Here is a 20,998-nt window from a genome sequence, read left to right on the forward strand (position 1 = left end):
ACACCTAGTGATGTCAGTGGTATTGAGTGACATCACAGCACAGTGCTAAGGCTCCTGGGCCTGGACACAGCAGCGGCTACAATATCTCAACGGAGAATACGTTTATATCTATGTGTGTGTGTGCGCATATATATATATATATATATATATATATATATATATATATATATATATTTCTCCGCCGAAATCACTTTTAAACCCATTTCCACCTTTTTTTCCCTTCTCTTCCTCTTACTTTTTTTTCACGTTTTTTTACGTTTTTCTCCTTTTCGCCTCTTTTCTGGGCGTATTATTCTTCTTTTTCTTCTTTTTTTTCGTCTAATGCATACCCCATCAGTGCAGCAATGCTTATTCAATACCGCCAGCAGATGGAGACACTGGGGGATAATTTTCTAAGGATTTATACTGATTTTTCCTGTCTGAATTTGTCGCACAGAAAGTTGCAGGCCAAATATGTGTGACATTTCTGCGACTTTAGCTTCTAGAGCATTTTTACAACATTATACATAGGTGCTGAATACATAAAAAGCGACTGTTCAGCGACAGACAAGTCGCATCGGCTGAAAGTAGGCCAGAATGTCAGTCCATGTTGGAGCAGGTTTAGATACAGTCTAAAGCATAGATCTCAAAGTCTGTGCACAGAATTTAGCAAGGGCCTCGCACCTTCTGATGCATCAGGTAGGTGCACAATAGCATAGCCTAACCCTCTGTACTTTGGTCTATATTGATGCGGGACATAGACAGCCAGCTGATGACCAATCCATTAGTGCAATGGATGGCTGGAAGCATTTGTCTTTGCCTTTGCAATACCACAGAAGCAATGCATGGTCAATGTACAGCAATGACACACCTGTGTGAACAGCCAGGAGACCCCCCCCCCCCCCCCATGTTATGTTACATAGTTACATAGTTAGTACGGTCGAAAAAAGACATATGTCCATCACGTTCAACCAGGGAATTAAGGGGTAGGGGTGTGGCGCGATATTGGGGAAGGGATGAGATTTTATATTTCTTCATAAGCATTAATCTTATTTTGTCAATTAGGAACATTCAGCACCCACCCGCTATCAAGGCAGCTGCCTATCATGTCATGCCCTACCTGCACAGGTGTGCTGGCTACTCAAATGATCCAATTAAGGAGGCCATTTAGTCAGCAGCAGCAGAAGTCCTGTGCCTGGACGCTCCAACAGGGGCCAGACACAAGCAGAAGCAGAAGCAGCAGAAGCAGCAGCACCACCTTTTGTTTTTTGGCTGCAGCAGCAGCAAGGCCCACAGGGCTGGCAAGCTGGCTAGCCAGCAAGCAGGTAGCAATGAAAGTAGGAATCTTTCTTTTTAACCCTGTAAGGGGGTGGTGCACTGTACCCGAAGATACTGCCATATCGGGTCAATGCATAGGGCGACGGAAGCAAGCTTCGAAATCGGCCCCCGTTCTCAAAAATCCATTTAATATATGGTCCCCAGATAGGGGACGTATCAGATATTAAACTGATAAGAACAGATACTACACTTGATCTTAGCCAAAAGGCCGAGAAGCGATAACCGTGAAAGGGGCGGGCCCAACAAGGTCCCCTTCATGGGCACTATCACTGCTTGCTGTCAGGGAGGCTGCCAGACAATTTTCCATGCACACTCTGGGCTGGGGGGCAGTCAACCACCAGTACACACAGCAGAACCTAAACCCATACCATTATTGCTAAGCAGCAAGACAGGGGCCCATTGCACTCCCACGGGGCCTTTTTAAATGCAATCCATAACCCGGATTTGCCAGGAACCCTTCTTACTCCTCCTACTTGCATGTGACACTGGGCTTAGGATCTGCATAGGAAACACACACACAAGCACACACCTACCTTTGTTGCCTGCAGATGCCTCCTTGGCTGTCCCCAAACGGTATCAAACCAACACCCACGGGAAGCTGTAAGCATAGAGGACATGCCTGCACCCCATTGGACTTACCTGTGTGGGTTAAATCCGGGTTATTTGACAACCTATGGCGGTGATGGTTCTGCTCAGGCAGAGCAGTGCTGATGCTCCTCATAAAGCTGTCGCTGCTGTGAAGGTTCTAGGTGACATCACAAATCCCTTTGGTTACATACACAACAAAGCTGGGTTGTTGTTGTTTACACTCTGCAAGGCCTGTGGAAGTGAGTGACATCATAGCACTGTAGTTCTGAGGGTTCAAGATGGATGCAACAATCTCCTGTTGCTTCTATGAAGGCCGTAATAGACGACATCACCAAACAGCTCCATAGTCACATACACAGCAAAGGAGAGATGTTGTTTACACCTAGTGATGTCAGTGGTATTGAGTGACATCACAGCACAGTGCTAAGGCTCCTGGGCCTGGACACAGCAGCGGCTGCAATATCTCAACGGAGAATACGTTTATATCTATGTGTGTGTGTGCGCATATATATATATATATATATATATATATATATATATATATATATATATTTCTCCGCCGAAATCACTTTTAAACCCATTTCCACCTTTTTTTCCCTTCTCTTCCTCTTACTTTTTTTTCACGTTTTTTTACGTTTTTCTCCTTTTCGCCTCTTTTCTGGGCGTATTATTCTTCTTTTTCTTCTTTTTTTTCGTCTAATGCATACCCCATCAGTGCAGCAATGCTTATTCAATACCGCCAGCAGATGGAGACACTGGGGGATAATTTTCTAAGGATTTATACTGATTTTTCCTGTCTGAATTTGTCGCACAGAAAGTTGCAGGCCAAATATGTGTGACATTTCTGCGACTTTAGCTTCTAGAGCATTTTTACAACATTATACATAGGTGCTGAATACATAAAAAGCGACTGTTCAGCGACAGACAAGTCGCATCGGCTGAAAGTAGGCCAGAATGTCAGTCCATGTTGGAGCAGGTTTAGATACAGTCTAAAGCATAGATCTCAAAGTCTGTGCACAGAATTTAGCAAGGGCCTCGCACCTTCTGATGCATCAGGTAGGTGCACAATAGCATAGCCTAACCCTCTGTACTTTGGTCTATATTGATGCGGGACATAGACAGCCAGCTGATGACCAATCCATTAGTGCAATGGATGGCTGGAAGCATTTGTCTTTGCCTTTGCAATACCACAGAAGCAATGCATGGTCAATGTACAGCAATGACACACCTGTGTGAACAGCCAGGAGACCCCCCCCCCCCCCCCCCATGTTATGTTACATAGTTACATAGTTAGTACGGTCGAAAAAAGACATATGTCCATCACGTTCAACCAGGGAATTAAGGGGTAGGGGTGTGGCGCGATATTGGGGAAGGGATGAGATTTTATATTTCTTCATAAGCATTAATCTTATTTTGTCAATTAGGAACATTCAGCACCCACCCGCTATCAAGGCAGCTGCCTATCATGTCATGCCCTACCTGCACAGGTGTGCTGGCTACTCAAATGATCCAATTAAGGAGGCCATTTAGTCAGCAGCAGCAGAAGTCCTGTGCCTGGACGCTCCAACAGGGGCCAGACACAAGCAGAAGCAGAAGCAGCAGAAGCAGCAGCAGCACCACCTTTTGTTTTTTGGCTGCAGCAGCAGCAAGGCCCACAGGGCTGGCTAGCTGGCTAGCCAGCAAGCAGGTAGCAATGAAAGTAGGAATCTTTCTTTTTAACCCTGTAAGGGGGTGGTGCACTGTACCCGAAGATACTGCCATATCGGGTCAATGCATAGGGCGACGGAAGCAAGCTTCGAAATCGGCCCCCGTTCTCAAAAATCCATTTAATATATGGTCCCCAGATAGGGGACGTATCAGATATTAAACTGATAAGAACAGATACTACACTTGATCTTAGCCAAAAGGCCGAGAAGCGATAACCGTGAAAGGGGCGGGCCCAACAAGGTCCCCTTCATGGGCACTATCACTGCTTGCTGTCAGGGAGGCTGCCAGACAATTTTCCATGCACACTCTGGGCTGGGGGGCAGTCAACCACCAGTACACACAGCAGAACCTAAACCCATACCATTATTGCTAAGCAGCAAGACAGGGGCCCATTGCACTCCCACGGGGCCTTTTTAAATGCAATCCATAACCCGGATTTGCCAGGAACCCTTCTTACTCCTCCTACTTGCATGTGACACTGGGCTTAGGATCTGCATAGGAAACACACACACAAGCACACACCTACCTTTGTTGCCTGCAGATGCCTCCTTGGCTGTCCCCAAACGGTATCAAACCAACACCCACGGGAAGCTGTAAGCATAGAGGACATGCCTGCACCCCATTGGACTTACCTGTGTGGGTTAAATCCGGGTTATTTGACAACCTATGGCGGTGATGGTTCTGCTCAGGCAGAGCAGTGCTGATGCTCCTCATAAAGCTGTCGCTGCTGTGAAGGTTCTAGGTGACATCACAAATCCCTTTGGTTACATACACAACAAAGCTGGGTTGTTGTTGTTTACACTCTGCAAGGCCTGTGGAAGTGAGTGACATCATAGCACTGTAGTTCTGAGGGTTCAAGATGGATGCAACAATCTCCTGTTGCTTCTATGAAGGCCGTAATAGACGACATCACCAAACAGCTCCATAGTCACATACACAGCAAAGGAGAGATGTTGTTTACACCTAGTGATGTCAGTGGTATTGAGTGACATCACAGCACAGTGCTAAGGCTCCTGGGCCTGGACACAGCAGCGGCTGCAATATCTCAACGGAGAATACGTTTATATCTATGTGTGTGTGTGCGCATATATATATATATATATATATATATATATATATATATATATATATTTCTCCGCCGAAATCACTTTTAAACCCATTTCCACCTTTTTTTCCCTTCTCTTCCTCTTACTTTTTTTTCACGTTTTTTTACGTTTTTCTCCTTTTCGCCTCTTTTCTGGGCGTATTATTCTTCTTTTTCTTCTTTTTTTTCGTCTAATGCATACCCCATCAGTGCAGCAATGCTTATTCAATACCGCCAGCAGATGGAGACACTGGGGGATAATTTTCTAAGGATTTATACTGATTTTTCCTGTCTGAATTTGTCGCACAGAAAGTTGCAGGCCAAATATGTGTGACATTTCTGCGACTTTAGCTTCTAGAGCATTTTTACAACATTATACATAGGTGCTGAATACATAAAAAGCGACTGTTCAGCGACAGACAAGTCGCATCGGCTGAAAGTAGGCCAGAATGTCAGTCCATGTTGGAGCAGGTTTAGATACAGTCTAAAGCATAGATCTCAAAGTCTGTGCACAGAATTTAGCAAGGGCCTCGCACCTTCTGATGCATCAGGTAGGTGCACAATAGCATAGCCTAACCCTCTGTACTTTGGTCTATATTGATGCGGGACATAGACAGCCAGCTGATGACCAATCCATTAGTGCAATGGATGGCTGGAAGCATTTGTCTTTGCCTTTGCAATACCACAGAAGCAATGCATGGTCAATGTACAGCAATGACACACCTGTGTGAACAGCCAGGAGACCCCCCCCCCCCCCCCCCCCCCCATGTTATGTTACATAGTTACATAGTTAGTACGGTCGAAAAAAGACATATGTCCATCACGTTCAACCAGGGAATTAAGGGGTAGGGGTGTGGCGCGATATTGGGGAAGGGATGAGATTTTATATTTCTTCATAAGCATTAATCTTATTTTGTCAATTAGGAACATTCAGCACCCACCCGCTATCAAGGCAGCTGCCTATCATGTCATGCCCTACCTGCACAGGTGTGCTGGCTACTCAAATGATCCAATTAAGGAGGCCATTTAGTCAGCAGCAGCAGAAGTCCTGTGCCTGGACGCTCCAACAGGGGCCAGACACAAGCAGAAGCAGAAGCAGCAGAAGCAGCAGCAGCACCACCTTTTGTTTTTTGGCTGCAGCAGCAGCAAGGCCCACAGGGCTGGCAAGCTGGCTAGCCAGCAAGCAGGTAGCAATGAAAGTAGGAATCTTTCTTTTTAACCCTGTAAGGGGGTGGTGCACTGTACCCGAAGATACTGCCATATCGGGTCAATGCATAGGGCGACGGAAGCAAGCTTCGAAATCGGCCCCCGTTCTCAAAAATCCATTTAATATATGGTCCCCAGATAGGGGACGTATCAGATATTAAACTGATAAGAACAGATACTACACTTGATCTTAGCCAAAAGGCCGAGAAGCGATAACCGTGAAAGGGGCGGGCCCAACAAGGTCCCCTTCATGGGCACTATCACTGCTTGCTGTCAGGGAGGCTGCCAGACAATTTTCCATGCACACTCTGGGCTGGGGGGCAGTCAACCACCAGTACACACAGCAGAACCTAAACCCATACCATTATTGCTAAGCAGCAAGACAGGGGCCCATTGCACTCCCACGGGGCCTTTTTAAATGCAATCCATAACCCGGATTTGCCAGGAACCCTTCTTACTCCTCCTACTTGCATGTGACACTGGGCTTAGGATCTGCATAGGAAACACACACACAAGCACACACCTACCTTTGTTGCCTGCAGATGCCTCCTTGGCTGTCCCCAAACGGTATCAAACCAACACCCACGGGAAGCTGTAAGCATAGAGGACATGCCTGCACCCCATTGGACTTACCTGTGTGGGTTAAATCCGGGTTATTTGACAACCTATGGCGGTGATGGTTCTGCTCAGGCAGAGCAGTGCTGATGCTCCTCATAAAGCTGTCGCTGCTGTGAAGGTTCTAGGTGACATCACAAATCCCTTTGGTTACATACACAACAAAGCTGGGTTGTTGTTGTTTACACTCTGCAAGGCCTGTGGAAGTGAGTGACATCATAGCACTGTAGTTCTGAGGGTTCAAGATGGATGCAACAATCTCCTGTTGCTTCTATGAAGGCCGTAATAGACGACATCACCAAACAGCTCCATAGTCACATACACAGCAAAGGAGAGATGTTGTTTACACCTAGTGATGTCAGTGGTATTGAGTGACATCACAGCACAGTGCTAAGGCTCCTGGGCCTGGACACAGCAGCGGCTACAATATCTCAACGGAGAATACGTTTATATCTATGTGTGTGTGTGCGCATATATATATATATATATATATATATATATATATATATATATATATATTTCTCCGCCGAAATCACTTTTAAACCCATTTCCACCTTTTTTTCCCTTCTCTTCCTCTTACTTTTTTTTCACGTTTTTTTACGTTTTTCTCCTTTTCGCCTCTTTTCTGGGCGTATTATTCTTCTTTTTCTTCTTTTTTTTCGTCTAATGCATACCCCATCAGTGCAGCAATGCTTATTCAATACCGCCAGCAGATGGAGACACTGGGGGATAATTTTCTAAGGATTTATACTGATTTTTCCTGTCTGAATTTGTCGCACAGAAAGTTGCAGGCCAAATATGTGTGACATTTCTGCGACTTTAGCTTCTAGAGCATTTTTACAACATTATACATAGGTGCTGAATACATAAAAAGCGACTGTTCAGCGACAGACAAGTCGCATCGGCTGAAAGTAGGCCAGAATGTCAGTCCATGTTGGAGCAGGTTTAGATACAGTCTAAAGCATAGATCTCAAAGTCTGTGCACAGAATTTAGCAAGGGCCTCGCACCTTCTGATGCATCAGGTAGGTGCACAATAGCATAGCCTAACCCTCTGTACTTTGGTCTATATTGATGCGGGACATAGACAGCCAGCTGATGACCAATCCATTAGTGCAATGGATGGCTGGAAGCATTTGTCTTTGCCTTTGCAATACCACAGAAGCAATGCATGGTCAATGTACAGCAATGACACACCTGTGTGAACAGCCAGGAGACCCCCCCCCCCCCCCCCCCCCATGTTATGTTACATAGTTACATAGTTAGTACGGTCGAAAAAAGACATATGTCCATCACGTTCAACCAGGGAATTAAGGGGTAGGGGTGTGGCGCGATATTGGGGAAGGGATGAGATTTTATATTTCTTCATAAGCATTAATCTTATTTTGTCAATTAGGAACATTCAGCACCCACCCGCTATCAAGGCAGCTGCCTATCATGTCATGCCCTACCTGCACAGGTGTGCTGGCTACTCAAATGATCCAATTAAGGAGGCCATTTAGTCAGCAGCAGCAGAAGTCCTGTGCCTGGACGCTCCAACAGGGGCCAGACACAAGCAGAAGCAGAAGCAGCAGAAGCAGCAGCAGCACCACCTTTTGTTTTTTGGCTGCAGCAGCAGCAAGGCCCACAGGGCTGGCAAGCTGGCTAGCCAGCAAGCAGGTAGCAATGAAAGTAGGAATCTTTCTTTTTAACCCTGTAAGGGGGTGGTGCACTGTACCCGAAGATACTGCCATATCGGGTCAATGCATAGGGCGACGGAAGCAAGCTTCGAAATCGGCCCCCGTTCTCAAAAATCCATTTAATATATGGTCCCCAGATAGGGGACGTATCAGATATTAAACTGATAAGAACAGATACTACACTTGATCTTAGCCAAAAGGCCGAGAAGCGATAACCGTGAAAGGGGCGGGCCCAACAAGGTCCCCTTCATGGGCACTATCACTGCTTGCTGTCAGGGAGGCTGCCAGACAATTTTCCATGCACACTCTGGGCTGGGGGGCAGTCAACCACCAGTACACACAGCAGAACCTAAACCCATACCATTATTGCTAAGCAGCAAGACAGGGGCCCATTGCACTCCCACGGGGCCTTTTTAAATGCAATCCATAACCCGGATTTGCCAGGAACCCTTCTTACTCCTCCTACTTGCATGTGACACTGGGCTTAGGATCTGCATAGGAAACACACACACAAGCACACACCTACCTTTGTTGCCTGCAGATGCCTCCTTGGCTGTCCCCAAACGGTATCAAACCAACACCCACGGGAAGCTGTAAGCATAGAGGACATGCCTGCACCCCATTGGACTTACCTGTGTGGGTTAAATCCGGGTTATTTGACAACCTATGGCGGTGATGGTTCTGCTCAGGCAGAGCAGTGCTGATGCTCCTCATAAAGCTGTCGCTGCTGTGAAGGTTCTAGGTGACATCACAAATCCCTTTGGTTACATACACAACAAAGCTGGGTTGTTGTTGTTTACACTCTGCAAGGCCTGTGGAAGTGAGTGACATCATAGCACTGTAGTTCTGAGGGTTCAAGATGGATGCAACAATCTCCTGTTGCTTCTATGAAGGCCGTAATAGACGACATCACCAAACAGCTCCATAGTCACATACACAGCAAAGGAGAGATGTTGTTTACACCTAGTGATGTCAGTGGTATTGAGTGACATCACAGCACAGTGCTAAGGCTCCTGGGCCTGGACACAGCAGCGGCTACAATATCTCAACGGAGAATACGTTTATATCTATGTGTGTGTGTGCGCATATATATATATATATATATATATATATATATATATATATATATATATTCTCCGCCGAAATCACTTTTAAACCCATTTCCACCTTTTTTTCCCTTCTCTTCCTCTTACTTTTTTTTCACGTTTTTTTACGTTTTTCTCCTTTTCGCCTCTTTTCTGGGCGTATTATTCTTCTTTTTCTTCTTTTTTTTCGTCTAATGCATACCCCATCAGTGCAGCAATGCTTATTCAATACCGCCAGCAGATGGAGACACTGGGGGATAATTTTCTAAGGATTTATACTGATTTTTCCTGTCTGAATTTGTCGCACAGAAAGTTGCAGGCCAAATATGTGTGACATTTCTGCGACTTTAGCTTCTAGAGCATTTTTACAACATTATACATAGGTGCTGAATACATAAAAAGCGACTGTTCAGCGACAGACAAGTCGCATCGGCTGAAAGTAGGCCAGAATGTCAGTCCATGTTGGAGCAGGTTTAGATACAGTCTAAAGCATAGATCTCAAAGTCTGTGCACAGAATTTAGCAAGGGCCTCGCACCTTCTGATGCATCAGGTAGGTGCACAATAGCATAGCCTAACCCTCTGTACTTTGGTCTATATTGATGCGGGACATAGACAGCCAGCTGATGACCAATCCATTAGTGCAATGGATGGCTGGAAGCATTTGTCTTTGCCTTTGCAATACCACAGAAGCAATGCATGGTCAATGTACAGCAATGACACACCTGTGTGAACAGCCAGGAGACCCCCCCCCCCCCCCATGTTATGTTACATAGTTACATAGTTAGTACGGTCGAAAAAAGACATATGTCCATCACGTTCAACCAGGGAATTAAGGGGTAGGGGTGTGGCGCGATATTGGGGAAGGGATGAGATTTTATATTTCTTCATAAGCATTAATCTTATTTTGTCAATTAGGAACATTCAGCACCCACCCGCTATCAAGGCAGCTGCCTATCATGTCATGCCCTACCTGCACAGGTGTGCTGGCTACTCAAATGATCCAATTAAGGAGGCCATTTAGTCAGCAGCAGCAGAAGTCCTGTGCCTGGACGCTCCAACAGGGGCCAGACACAAGCAGAAGCAGAAGCAGCAGAAGCAGCAGCAGCACCACCTTTTGTTTTTTGGCTGCAGCAGCAGCAAGGCCCACAGGGCTGGCAAGCTGGCTAGCCAGCAAGCAGGTAGCAATGAAAGTAGGAATCTTTCTTTTTAACCCTGTAAGGGGGTGGTGCACTGTACCCGAAGATACTGCCATATCGGGTCAATGCATAGGGCGACGGAAGCAAGCTTCGAAATCGGCCCCCGTTCTCAAAAATCCATTTAATATATGGTCCCCAGATAGGGGACGTATCAGATATTAAACTGATAAGAACAGATACTACACTTGATCTTAGCCAAAAGGCCGAGAAGCGATAACCGTGAAAGGGGCGGGCCCAACAAGGTCCCCTTCATGGGCACTATCACTGCTTGCTGTCAGGGAGGCTGCCAGACAATTTTCCATGCACACTCTGGGCTGGGGGGCAGTCAACCACCAGTACACACAGCAGAACCTAAACCCATACCATTATTGCTAAGCAGCAAGACAGGGGCCCATTGCACTCCCACGGGGCCTTTTTAAATGCAATCCATAACCCGGATTTGCCAGGAACCCTTCTTACTCCTCCTACTTGCATGTGACACTGGGCTTAGGATCTGCATAGGAAACACACACACAAGCACACACCTACCTTTGTTGCCTGCAGATGCCTCCTTGGCTGTCCCCAAACGGTATCAAACCAACACCCACGGGAAGCTGTAAGCATAGAGGACATGCCTGCACCCCATTGGACTTACCTGTGTGGGTTAAATCCGGGTTATTTGACAACCTATGGCGGTGATGGTTCTGCTCAGGCAGAGCAGTGCTGATGCTCCTCATAAAGCTGTCGCTGCTGTGAAGGTTCTAGGTGACATCACAAATCCCTTTGGTTACATACACAACAAAGCTGGGTTGTTGTTGTTTACACTCTGCAAGGCCTGTGGAAGTGAGTGACATCATAGCACTGTAGTTCTGAGGGTTCAAGATGGATGCAACAATCTCCTGTTGCTTCTATGAAGGCCGTAATAGACGACATCACCAAACAGCTCCATAGTCACATACACAGCAAAGGAGAGATGTTGTTTACACCTAGTGATGTCAGTGGTATTGAGTGACATCACAGCACAGTGCTAAGGCTCCTGGGCCTGGACACAGCAGCGGCTGCAATATCTCAACGGAGAATACGTTTATATCTATGTGTGTGTGTGCGCATATATATATATATATATATATATATATATATATATATATATTTCTCCGCCGAAATCACTTTTAAACCCATTTCCACCTTTTTTTCCCTTCTCTTCCTCTTACTTTTTTTTCACGTTTTTTTACGTTTTTCTCCTTTTCGCCTCTTTTCTGGGCGTATTATTCTTCTTTTTCTTCTTTTTTTTCGTCTAATGCATACCCCATCAGTGCAGCAATGCTTATTCAATACCGCCAGCAGATGGAGACACTGGGGGATAATTTTCTAAGGATTTATACTGATTTTTCCTGTCTGAATTTGTCGCACAGAAAGTTGCAGGCCAAATATGTGTGACATTTCTGCGACTTTAGCTTCTAGAGCATTTTTACAACATTATACATAGGTGCTGAATACATAAAAAGCGACTGTTCAGCGACAGACAAGTCGCATCGGCTGAAAGTAGGCCAGAATGTCAGTCCATGTTGGAGCAGGTTTAGATACAGTCTAAAGCATAGATCTCAAAGTCTGTGCACAGAATTTAGCAAGGGCCTCGCACCTTCTGATGCATCAGGTAGGTGCACAATAGCATAGCCTAACCCTCTGTACTTTGGTCTATATTGATGCGGGACATAGACAGCCAGCTGATGACCAATCCATTAGTGCAATGGATGGCTGGAAGCATTTGTCTTTGCCTTTGCAATACCACAGAAGCAATGCATGGTCAATGTACAGCAATGACACACCTGTGTGAACAGCCAGGAGACCCCCCCCCCCCCCCCCCCCCCATGTTATGTTACATAGTTACATAGTTAGTACGGTCGAAAAAAGACATATGTCCATCACGTTCAACCAGGGAATTAAGGGGTAGGGGTGTGGCGCGATATTGGGGAAGGGATGAGATTTTATATTTCTTCATAAGCATTAATCTTATTTTGTCAATTAGGAACATTCAGCACCCACCCGCTATCAAGGCAGCTGCCTATCATGTCATGCCCTACCTGCACAGGTGTGCTGGCTACTCAAATGATCCAATTAAGGAGGCCATTTAGTCAGCAGCAGCAGAAGTCCTGTGCCTGGACGCTCCAACAGGGGCCAGACACAAGCAGAAGCAGAAGCAGCAGAAGCAGCAGCAGCACCACCTTTTGTTTTTTGGCTGCAGCAGCAGCAAGGCCCACAGGGCTGGCAAGCTGGCTAGCCAGCAAGCAGGTAGCAATGAAAGTAGGAATCTTTCTTTTTAACCCTGTAAGGGGGTGGTGCACTGTACCCGAAGATACTGCCATATCGGGTCAATGCATAGGGCGACGGAAGCAAGCTTCGAAATCGGCCCCCGTTCTCAAAAATCCATTTAATATATGGTCCCCAGATAGGGGACGTATCAGATATTAAACTGATAAGAACAGATACTACACTTGATCTTAGCCAAAAGGCCGAGAAGCGATAACCGTGAAAGGGGCGGGCCCAACAAGGTCCCCTTCATGGGCACTATCACTGCTTGCTGTCAGGGAGGCTGCCAGACAATTTTCCATGCACACTCTGGGCTGGGGGGCAGTCAACCACCAGTACACACAGCAGAACCTAAACCCATACCATTATTGCTAAGCAGCAAGACAGGGGCCCATTGCACTCCCACGGGGCCTTTTTAAATGCAATCCATAACCCGGATTTGCCAGGAACCCTTCTTACTCCTCCTACTTGCATGTGACACTGGGCTTAGGATCTGCATAGGAAACACACACACAAGCACACACCTACCTTTGTTGCCTGCAGATGCCTCCTTGGCTGTCCCCAAACGGTATCAAACCAACACCCACGGGAAGCTGTAAGCATAGAGGACATGCCTGCACCCCATTGGACTTACCTGTGTGGGTTAAATCCGGGTTATTTGACAACCTATGGCGGTGATGGTTCTGCTCAGGCAGAGCAGTGCTGATGCTCCTCATAAAGCTGTCGCTGCTGTGAAGGTTCTAGGTGACATCACAAATCCCTTTGGTTACATACACAACAAAGCTGGGTTGTTGTTGTTTACACTCTGCAAGGCCTGTGGAAGTGAGTGACATCATAGCACTGTAGTTCTGAGGGTTCAAGATGGATGCAACAATCTCCTGTTGCTTCTATGAAGGCCGTAATAGACAACATCACCAAACAGCTCCATAGTCACATACACAGCAAAGGAGAGATGTTGTTTACACCTAGTGATGTCAGTGGTATTGAGTGACATCACAGCACAGTGCTAAGGCTCCTGGGCCTGGACACAGCAGCGGCTGCAATATCTCAACGGAGAATACGTTTATATCTATGTGTGTGTGTGCGCATATATATATATATATATATATATATATATATATATATATATATATATTTCTCCGCCGAAATCACTTTTAAACCCATTTCCACCTTTTTTTCCCTTCTCTTCCTCTTACTTTTTTTTCACGTTTTTTTACGTTTTTCTCCTTTTCGCCTCTTTTCTGGGCGTATTATTCTTCTTTTTCTTCTTTTTTTTCGTCTAATGCATACCCCATCAGTGCAGCAATGCTTATTCAATACCGCCAGCAGATGGAGACACTGGGGGATAATTTTCTAAGGATTTATACTGATTTTTCCTGTCTGAATTTGTCGCACAGAAAGTTGCAGGCCAAATATGTGTGACATTTCTGCGACTTTAGCTTCTAGAGCATTTTTACAACATTATACATAGGTGCTGAATACATAAAAAGCGACTGTTCAGCGACAGACAAGTCGCATCGGCTGAAAGTAGGCCAGAATGTCAGTCCATGTTGGTGCAGGTTTAGATACAGTCTAAAGCATAGATCTCAAAGTCTGTGCACAGAATTTAGCAAGGGCCTCGCACCTTCTGATGCATCAGGTAGGTGCACAATAGCATAGCCTAACCCTCTGTACTTTGGTCTATATTGATGCGGGACATAGACAGCCAGCTGATGACCAATCCATTAGTGCAATGGATGGCTGGAAGCATTTGTCTTTGCCTTTGCAATACCACAGAAGCAATGCATGGTCAATGTACAGCAATGACACACCTGTGTGAACAGCCAGGAGACCCCCCCCCCCCCCCCATGTTATGTTACATAGTTACATAGTTAGTACGGTCGAAAAAAGACATATGTCCATCACGTTCAACCAGGGAATTAAGGGGTAGGGGTGTGGCGCGATATTGGGGAAGGGATGAGATTTTATATTTCTTCATAAGCATTAATCTTATTTTGTCAATTAGGAACATTCAGCACCCACCCGCTATCAAGGCAGCTGCCTATCATGTCATGCCCTACCTGCACAGGTGTGCTGGCTACTCAAATGATCCAATTAAGGAGGCCATTTAGTCAGCAGCAGCAGAAGTCCTGTGCCTGGACGCTCCAACAGGGGCCAGACACAAGCAGAAGCAGAAGCAGCAGAAGCAGCAGCAGCACCACCTTTTGTTTTTTGGCTGCAGCAGCAGCAAGGCCCACAGGGCTGGCTAGCTGGCTAGCCAGCAAGCAGGTAGCAATGAAAGTAGGAATCTTTCTTTTTAACCCTGTAAGGGGGTGGTGCACTGTACCCGAAGATACTGCCATATCGGGTCAATGCATAGGGCGACGGAAGCAAGCTTCGAAATCGGCCCCCGTTCTCAAAAATCCATTTAATATATGGTCCCCAGATAGGGGACGTATCAGATATTAAACTGATAAGAACAGATACTACACTTGATCTTAGCCAAAAGGCCGAGAAGCGATAACCGTGAAAGGGGCGGGCCCAACAAGGTCCCCTTCATGGGCACTATCACTGCTTGCTGTCAGGGAGGCTGCCAGACAATTTTCCATGCACACTCTGGGCTGGGGGGCAGTCAACCACCAGTACACACAGCAGAACCTAAACCCATACCATTATTGCTAAGCAGCAAGACAGGGGCCCATTGCACTCCCACGGGGCCTTTTTAAATGCAATCCATAACCCGGATTTGCCAGGAACCCTTCTTACTCCTCCTACTTGCATGTGACACTGGGCTTAGGATCTGCATAGGAAACACACACACAAGCACACACCTACCTTTGTTGCCTGCAGATGCCTCCTTGGCTGTCCCCAAACGGTATCAAACCAACACCCACGGGAAGCTGTAAGCATAGAGGACATGCCTGCACCCCATTGGACTTACCTGTGTGGGTTAAATCCGGGTTATTTGACAACCTATGGCGGTGATGGTTCTGCTCAGGCAGAGCAGTGCTGATGCTCCTCATAAAGCTGTCGCTGCTGTGAAGGTTCTAGGTGACATCACAAATCCCTTTGGTTACATACACAACAAAGCTGGGTTGTTGTTGTTTACACTCTGCAAGGCCTGTGGAAGTGAGTGACATCATAGCACTGTAGTTCTGAGGGTTCAAGACGGATGCAACAATCTCCTGTTGCTTCTATGAAGGCCGTAATAGACGACATCACCAAACAGCTCCATAGTCACATACACAGCAAAGGAGAGATGTTGTTTACACCTAGTGATGTCAGTGGTATTGAGTGACATCACAGCACAGTGCTAAGGCTCCTGGGCCTGGACACAGCAGCGGCTGCAATATCTCAACGGAGAATACGTTTATATCTATGTGTGTGTGTGCGCATATATATATATATATATATATATATATATATATATATTTCTCCGCCGAAATCACTTTTAAACCCATTTCCACCTTTTTTTCCCCTTCTCTTCCTCTTACTTTTTTTTCACGTTTTTTTACGTTTTTCTCCTTTTCGCCTCTTTTCTGGGCGTATTATTCTTCTTTTTCTTCTTTTTTTTCGTCTAATGCATACCCCATCAGTGCAGCAATGCTTATTCAATACCGCCAGCAGATGGAGACACTGGGGGATAATTTTCTAAGGATTTATACTGATTTTTCCTGTCTGAATTTGTCGCACAGAAAGTTGCAGGCCAAATATGTGTGACATTTCTGCGACTTTAGCTTCTAGAGCATTTTTACAACATTATACATAGGTGCTGAATACATAAAAAGCGACTGTTCAGCGACAGACAAGTCGCATCGGCTGAAAGTAGGCCAGAATGTCAGTCCATGTTGGAGCAGGTTTAGATACAGTCTAAAGCATAGATCTCAAAGTCTGTGCACAGAATTTAGCAAGGGCCTCGCACCTTCTGATGCATCAGGTAGGTGCACAATAGCATAGCCTAACCCTCTGTACTTTGGTCTATATTGATGCGGGACATAGACAGCCAGCTGATGACCAATCCATTAGTGCAATGGATGGCTGGAAGCATTTGTCTTTGCCTTTGCAATACCACAGAAGCAATGCATGGTCAATGTACAGCAATGACACACCTGTGTGAACAGCCAGGAGACCCCCCCCCCCCCCCCCATGTTATGTTACATAGTTACATAGTTAGTACGGTCGAAAAAAGACATATGTCCATCACGTTCAACCAGGGAATTAAGGGGTAGGGGTGTGGCGCGATATTGGGGAAGGGATGAGATTTTATATTTCTTCATAAGCATTAATCTTATTTTGTCAATTAGGAACATTCAGCACCCACCCGCTATCAAGGCAGCTGCCTATCATGTCATGCCCTACCTGCACAGGTGTGCTGGCTACTCAAATGATCCAATTAAGGAGGCCATTTAGTCAGCAGCAGCAGAAGTCCTGTGCCTGGACGCTCCAACAGGGGCCAGACACAAGCAGAAGCAGAAGCAGCAGAAGCAGCAGCAGCACCACCTTTTGTTTTTTGGCTGCAGCAGCAGCAAGGCCCACAGGGCTGGCTAGCTGGCTAGCCAGCAAGCAGGTAGCAATGAAAGTAGGAATCTTTCTTTTTAACCCTGTAAGGGGGTGGTGCACTGTACCCGAAGATACTGCCATATCGGGTCAATGCATAGGGCGACGGAAGCAAGCTTCGAAATCGGCCCCCGTTCTCAAAAATCCATTTAATATATGGTCCCCAGATAGGGGACGTATCAGATATTAAACTGATAAGAACAGATACTACACTTGATCTTAGCCAAAAGGCCGAGAAGCGATAACCGTGAAAGGGGCGGGCCCAACAAGGTCCCCTTCATGGGCACTATCACTGCTTGCTGTCAGGGAGGCTGCCAGACAATTTTCCATGCACACTCTGGGCTGGGGGGCAGTCAACCACCAGTACACACAGCAGAACCTAAACCCATACCATTATTGCTAAGCAGCAAGACAGGGGCCCATTGCACTCCCACGGGGCCTTTTTAAATGCAATCCATAACCCGGATTTGCCAGGAACCCTTCTTACTCCTCCTACTTGCATGTGACACTGGGCTTAGGATCTGCATAGGAAACACACACACAAGCACACACCTACCTTTGTTGCCTGCAGATGCCTCCTTGGCTGTCCCCAAACGGTATCAAACCAACACCCACGGGAAGCTGTAAGCATAGAGGACATGCCTGCACCCCATTGGACTTACCTGTGTGGGTTAAATCCGGGTTATTTGACAACCTATGGCGGTGATGGTTCTGCTCAGGCAGAGCAGTGCTGATGCTCCTCATAAAGCTGTCGCTGCTGTGAAGGTTCTAGGTGACATCACAAATCCCTTTGGTTACATACACAACAAAGCTGGGTTGTTGTTGTTTACACTCTGCAAGGCCTGTGGAAGTGAGTGACATCATAGCACTGTAGTTCTGAGGGTTCAAGATGGATGCAACAATCTCCTGTTGCTTCTATGAAGGCCGTAATAGACGACATCACCAAACAGCTCCATAGTCACATACACAGCAAAGGAGAGATGTTGTTTACACCTAGTGATGTCAGTGGTATTGAGTGACATCACAGCACAGTGCTAAGGCTCCTGGGCCTGGACACAGCAGCGGCTGCAATATCTCAACGGAGAATACGTTTATATCTATGTGTGTGTGTGCGCATATATATATATATATATATATATATATATATATATATATATTTCTCCGCCGAAATCACTTTTAAACCCATTTCCACCTTTTTTTCCCTTCTCTTCCTCTTACTTTTTTTTCACGTTTTTTTACGTTTTTCTCCTTTTCGCCTCTTTTCTGGGCGTATTATTCTTCTTTTTCTTCTTTTTTTTCGTCTAATGCATACCCCATCAGTGCAGCAATGCTTATTCAATACCGCCAGCAGATGGAGACACTGGGGGATAATTTTCTAAGGATTTATACTGATTTTTCCTGTCTGAATTTGTCGCACAGAAAGTTGCAGGCCAAATATGTGTGACATTTCTGCGACTTTAGCTTCTAGAGCATTTTTACAACATTATACATAGGTGCTGAATACATAAAAAGCGACTGTTCAGCGACAGACAAGTCGCATCGGCTGAAAGTAGGCCAGAATGTCAGTCCATGTTGGAGCAGGTTTAGATACAGTCTAAAGCATAGATCTCAAAGTCTGTGCACAGAATTTAGCAAGGGCCTCGCACCTTCTGATGCATCAGGTAGGTGCACAATAGCATAGCCTAACCCTCTGTACTTTGGTCTATATTGATGCGGGACATAGACAGCCAGCTGATGACCAATCCATTAGTGCAATGGATGGCTGGAAGCATTTGTCTTTGCCTTTGCAATACCACAGAAGCAATGCATGGTCAATGTACAGCAATGACACACCTGTGTGAACAGCCAGGAGACCCCCCCCCCCCCCCCCCCCATGTTATGTTACATAGTTACATAGTTAGTACGGTCGAAAAAAGACATATGTCCATCACGTTCAACCAGGGAATTAAGGGGTAGGGGTGTGGCGCGATATTGGGGAAGGGATGAGATTTTATATTTCTTCATAAGCATTAATCTTATTTTGTCAATTAGGAACATTCAGCACCCACCCGCTATCAAGGCAGCTGCCTATCATGTCATGCCCTACCTGCACAGGTGTGCTGGCTACTCAAATGATCCAATTAAGGAGGCCATTTAGTCAGCAGCAGCAGAAGTCCTGTGCCTGGACGCTCCAACAGGGGCCAGACACAAGCAGAAGCAGAAGCAGCAGAAGCAGCAGCAGCACCACCTTTTGTTTTTTGGCTGCAGCAGCAGCAAGGCCCACAGGGCTGGCTAGCTGGCTAGCCAGCAAGCAGGTAGCAATGAAAGTAGGAATCTTTCTTTTTAACCCTGTAAGGGGGTGGTGCACTGTACCCGAAGATACTGCCATATCGGGTCAATGCATAGGGCGACGGAAGCAAGCTTCGAAATCGGCCCCCGTTCTCAAAAATCCATTTAATATATGGTCCCCAGATAGGGGACGTATCAGATATTAAACTGATAAGAACAGATACTACACTTGATCTTAGCCAAAAGGCCGAGAAGCGATAACCGTGAAAGGGGCGGGCCCAACAAGGTCCCCTTCATGGGCACTATCACTGCTTGCTGTCAGGGAGGCTGCCAGACAATTTTCCATGCACACTCTGGGCTGGGGGGCAGTCAACCACCAGTACACACAGCAGAACCTAAACCCATACCATTATTGCTAAGCAGCAAGACAGGGGCCCATTGCACTCCCACGGGGCCTTTTTAAATGCAATCCATAACCCGGATTTGCCAGGAACCCTTCTTACTCCTCCTACTTGCATGTGACACTGGGCTTAGGATCTGCATAGGAAACACACACACAAGCACACACCTACCTTTGTTGCCTGCAGATGCCTCCTTGGCTGTCCCCAAACGGTATCAAACCAACACCCACGGGAAGCTGTAAGCATAGAGGACATGCCTGCACCCCATTGGACTTACCTGTGTGGGTTAAATCCGGGTTATTTGACAACCTATGGCGGTGATGGTTCTGCTCAGGCAGAGCAGTGCTGATGCTCCTCATAAAGCTGTCGCTGCTGTGAAGGTTCTAGGTGACATCACAAATCCCTTTGGTTACATACACAACAAAGCTGGGTTGTTGTTGTTTACACTCTGCAAGGCCTGTGGAAGTGAGTGACATCATAGCACTGTAGTTCTGAGGGTTCAAGATGGATGCAACAATCTCCTGTTGCTTCTATGAAGGCCGTAATAGACGACATCACCAAACAGCTCCATAGTCACATACACAGCAAAGGAGAGATGTTGTTTACACCTAGTGATGTCAGTGGTATTGAGTGACATCACAGCACAGTGCTAAGGCTCCTGGGCCTGGACACAGCAGCGGCTGCAATATCTCAACGGAGAATACGTTTATATCTATGTGTGTGTGTGCGCATATATATATATATATATATATATATATATATATTTCTCCGCCGAAATCACTTTTAAACCCATTTCCACCTTTTTTTCCCTTCTCTTCCTCTTACTTTTTTTTCACGTTTTTTTACGTTTTTCTCCTTTTCGCCTCTTTTCTGGGCGTATTATTCTTCTTTTTCTTCTTTTTTTTCGTCTAATGCATACCCCATCAGTGCAGCAATGCTTATTCAATACCGCCAGCAGATGGAGACACTGGGGGATAATTTTCTAAGGATTTATACTGATTTTTCCTGTCTGAATTTGTCGCACAGAAAGT

General features: G+C 46.1%; 9 non-coding genes across 9 annotated transcripts; all 9 read right to left on the reverse strand.

The window, feature by feature from the left end:
- Positions 1–1,346: 1,346 nt before the first annotated feature.
- LOC130316312 (U2 spliceosomal RNA) lies at positions 1,347–1,537 on the reverse strand. Its single transcript, XR_008863657.1, has one exon. It is a non-coding gene; the product is annotated as a U2 spliceosomal RNA (small nuclear RNA).
- Positions 1,538–3,634: 2,097 nt separating this feature from the next.
- On the reverse strand, positions 3,635–3,825 carry LOC130316314 (U2 spliceosomal RNA). The gene has a single exon (XR_008863659.1). It is a non-coding gene; the product is annotated as a U2 spliceosomal RNA (small nuclear RNA).
- A 2,100-nt stretch (positions 3,826–5,925) lies between these two features.
- On the reverse strand, positions 5,926–6,116 carry LOC130316315 (U2 spliceosomal RNA). The gene has a single exon (XR_008863660.1). It is a non-coding gene; the product is annotated as a U2 spliceosomal RNA (small nuclear RNA).
- A 2,100-nt stretch (positions 6,117–8,216) lies between these two features.
- Positions 8,217–8,407, reverse strand: LOC130316316 (U2 spliceosomal RNA). Its single transcript, XR_008863661.1, has one exon. It is a non-coding gene; the product is annotated as a U2 spliceosomal RNA (small nuclear RNA).
- A 2,093-nt stretch (positions 8,408–10,500) lies between these two features.
- On the reverse strand, positions 10,501–10,691 carry LOC130316317 (U2 spliceosomal RNA). Its single transcript, XR_008863662.1, has one exon. It is a non-coding gene; the product is annotated as a U2 spliceosomal RNA (small nuclear RNA).
- Positions 10,692–12,786: 2,095 nt separating this feature from the next.
- Positions 12,787–12,977, reverse strand: LOC130316318 (U2 spliceosomal RNA). The gene has a single exon (XR_008863663.1). It is a non-coding gene; the product is annotated as a U2 spliceosomal RNA (small nuclear RNA).
- A 2,095-nt stretch (positions 12,978–15,072) lies between these two features.
- On the reverse strand, positions 15,073–15,263 carry LOC130316319 (U2 spliceosomal RNA). The gene has a single exon (XR_008863664.1). It is a non-coding gene; the product is annotated as a U2 spliceosomal RNA (small nuclear RNA).
- A 2,087-nt stretch (positions 15,264–17,350) lies between these two features.
- On the reverse strand, positions 17,351–17,541 carry LOC130316320 (U2 spliceosomal RNA). The gene has a single exon (XR_008863665.1). It is a non-coding gene; the product is annotated as a U2 spliceosomal RNA (small nuclear RNA).
- A 2,093-nt stretch (positions 17,542–19,634) lies between these two features.
- Positions 19,635–19,825, reverse strand: LOC130316322 (U2 spliceosomal RNA). The gene has a single exon (XR_008863666.1). It is a non-coding gene; the product is annotated as a U2 spliceosomal RNA (small nuclear RNA).
- Positions 19,826–20,998: the final 1,173 nt, after the last annotated feature.

The sequence above is a fragment of the Hyla sarda genome, unplaced genomic scaffold (genome assembly GCF_029499605.1).
Source record: "Hyla sarda isolate aHylSar1 unplaced genomic scaffold, aHylSar1.hap1 scaffold_193, whole genome shotgun sequence".
Taxonomy (NCBI): Eukaryota; Metazoa; Chordata; class Amphibia; order Anura; family Hylidae; genus Hyla; species Hyla sarda.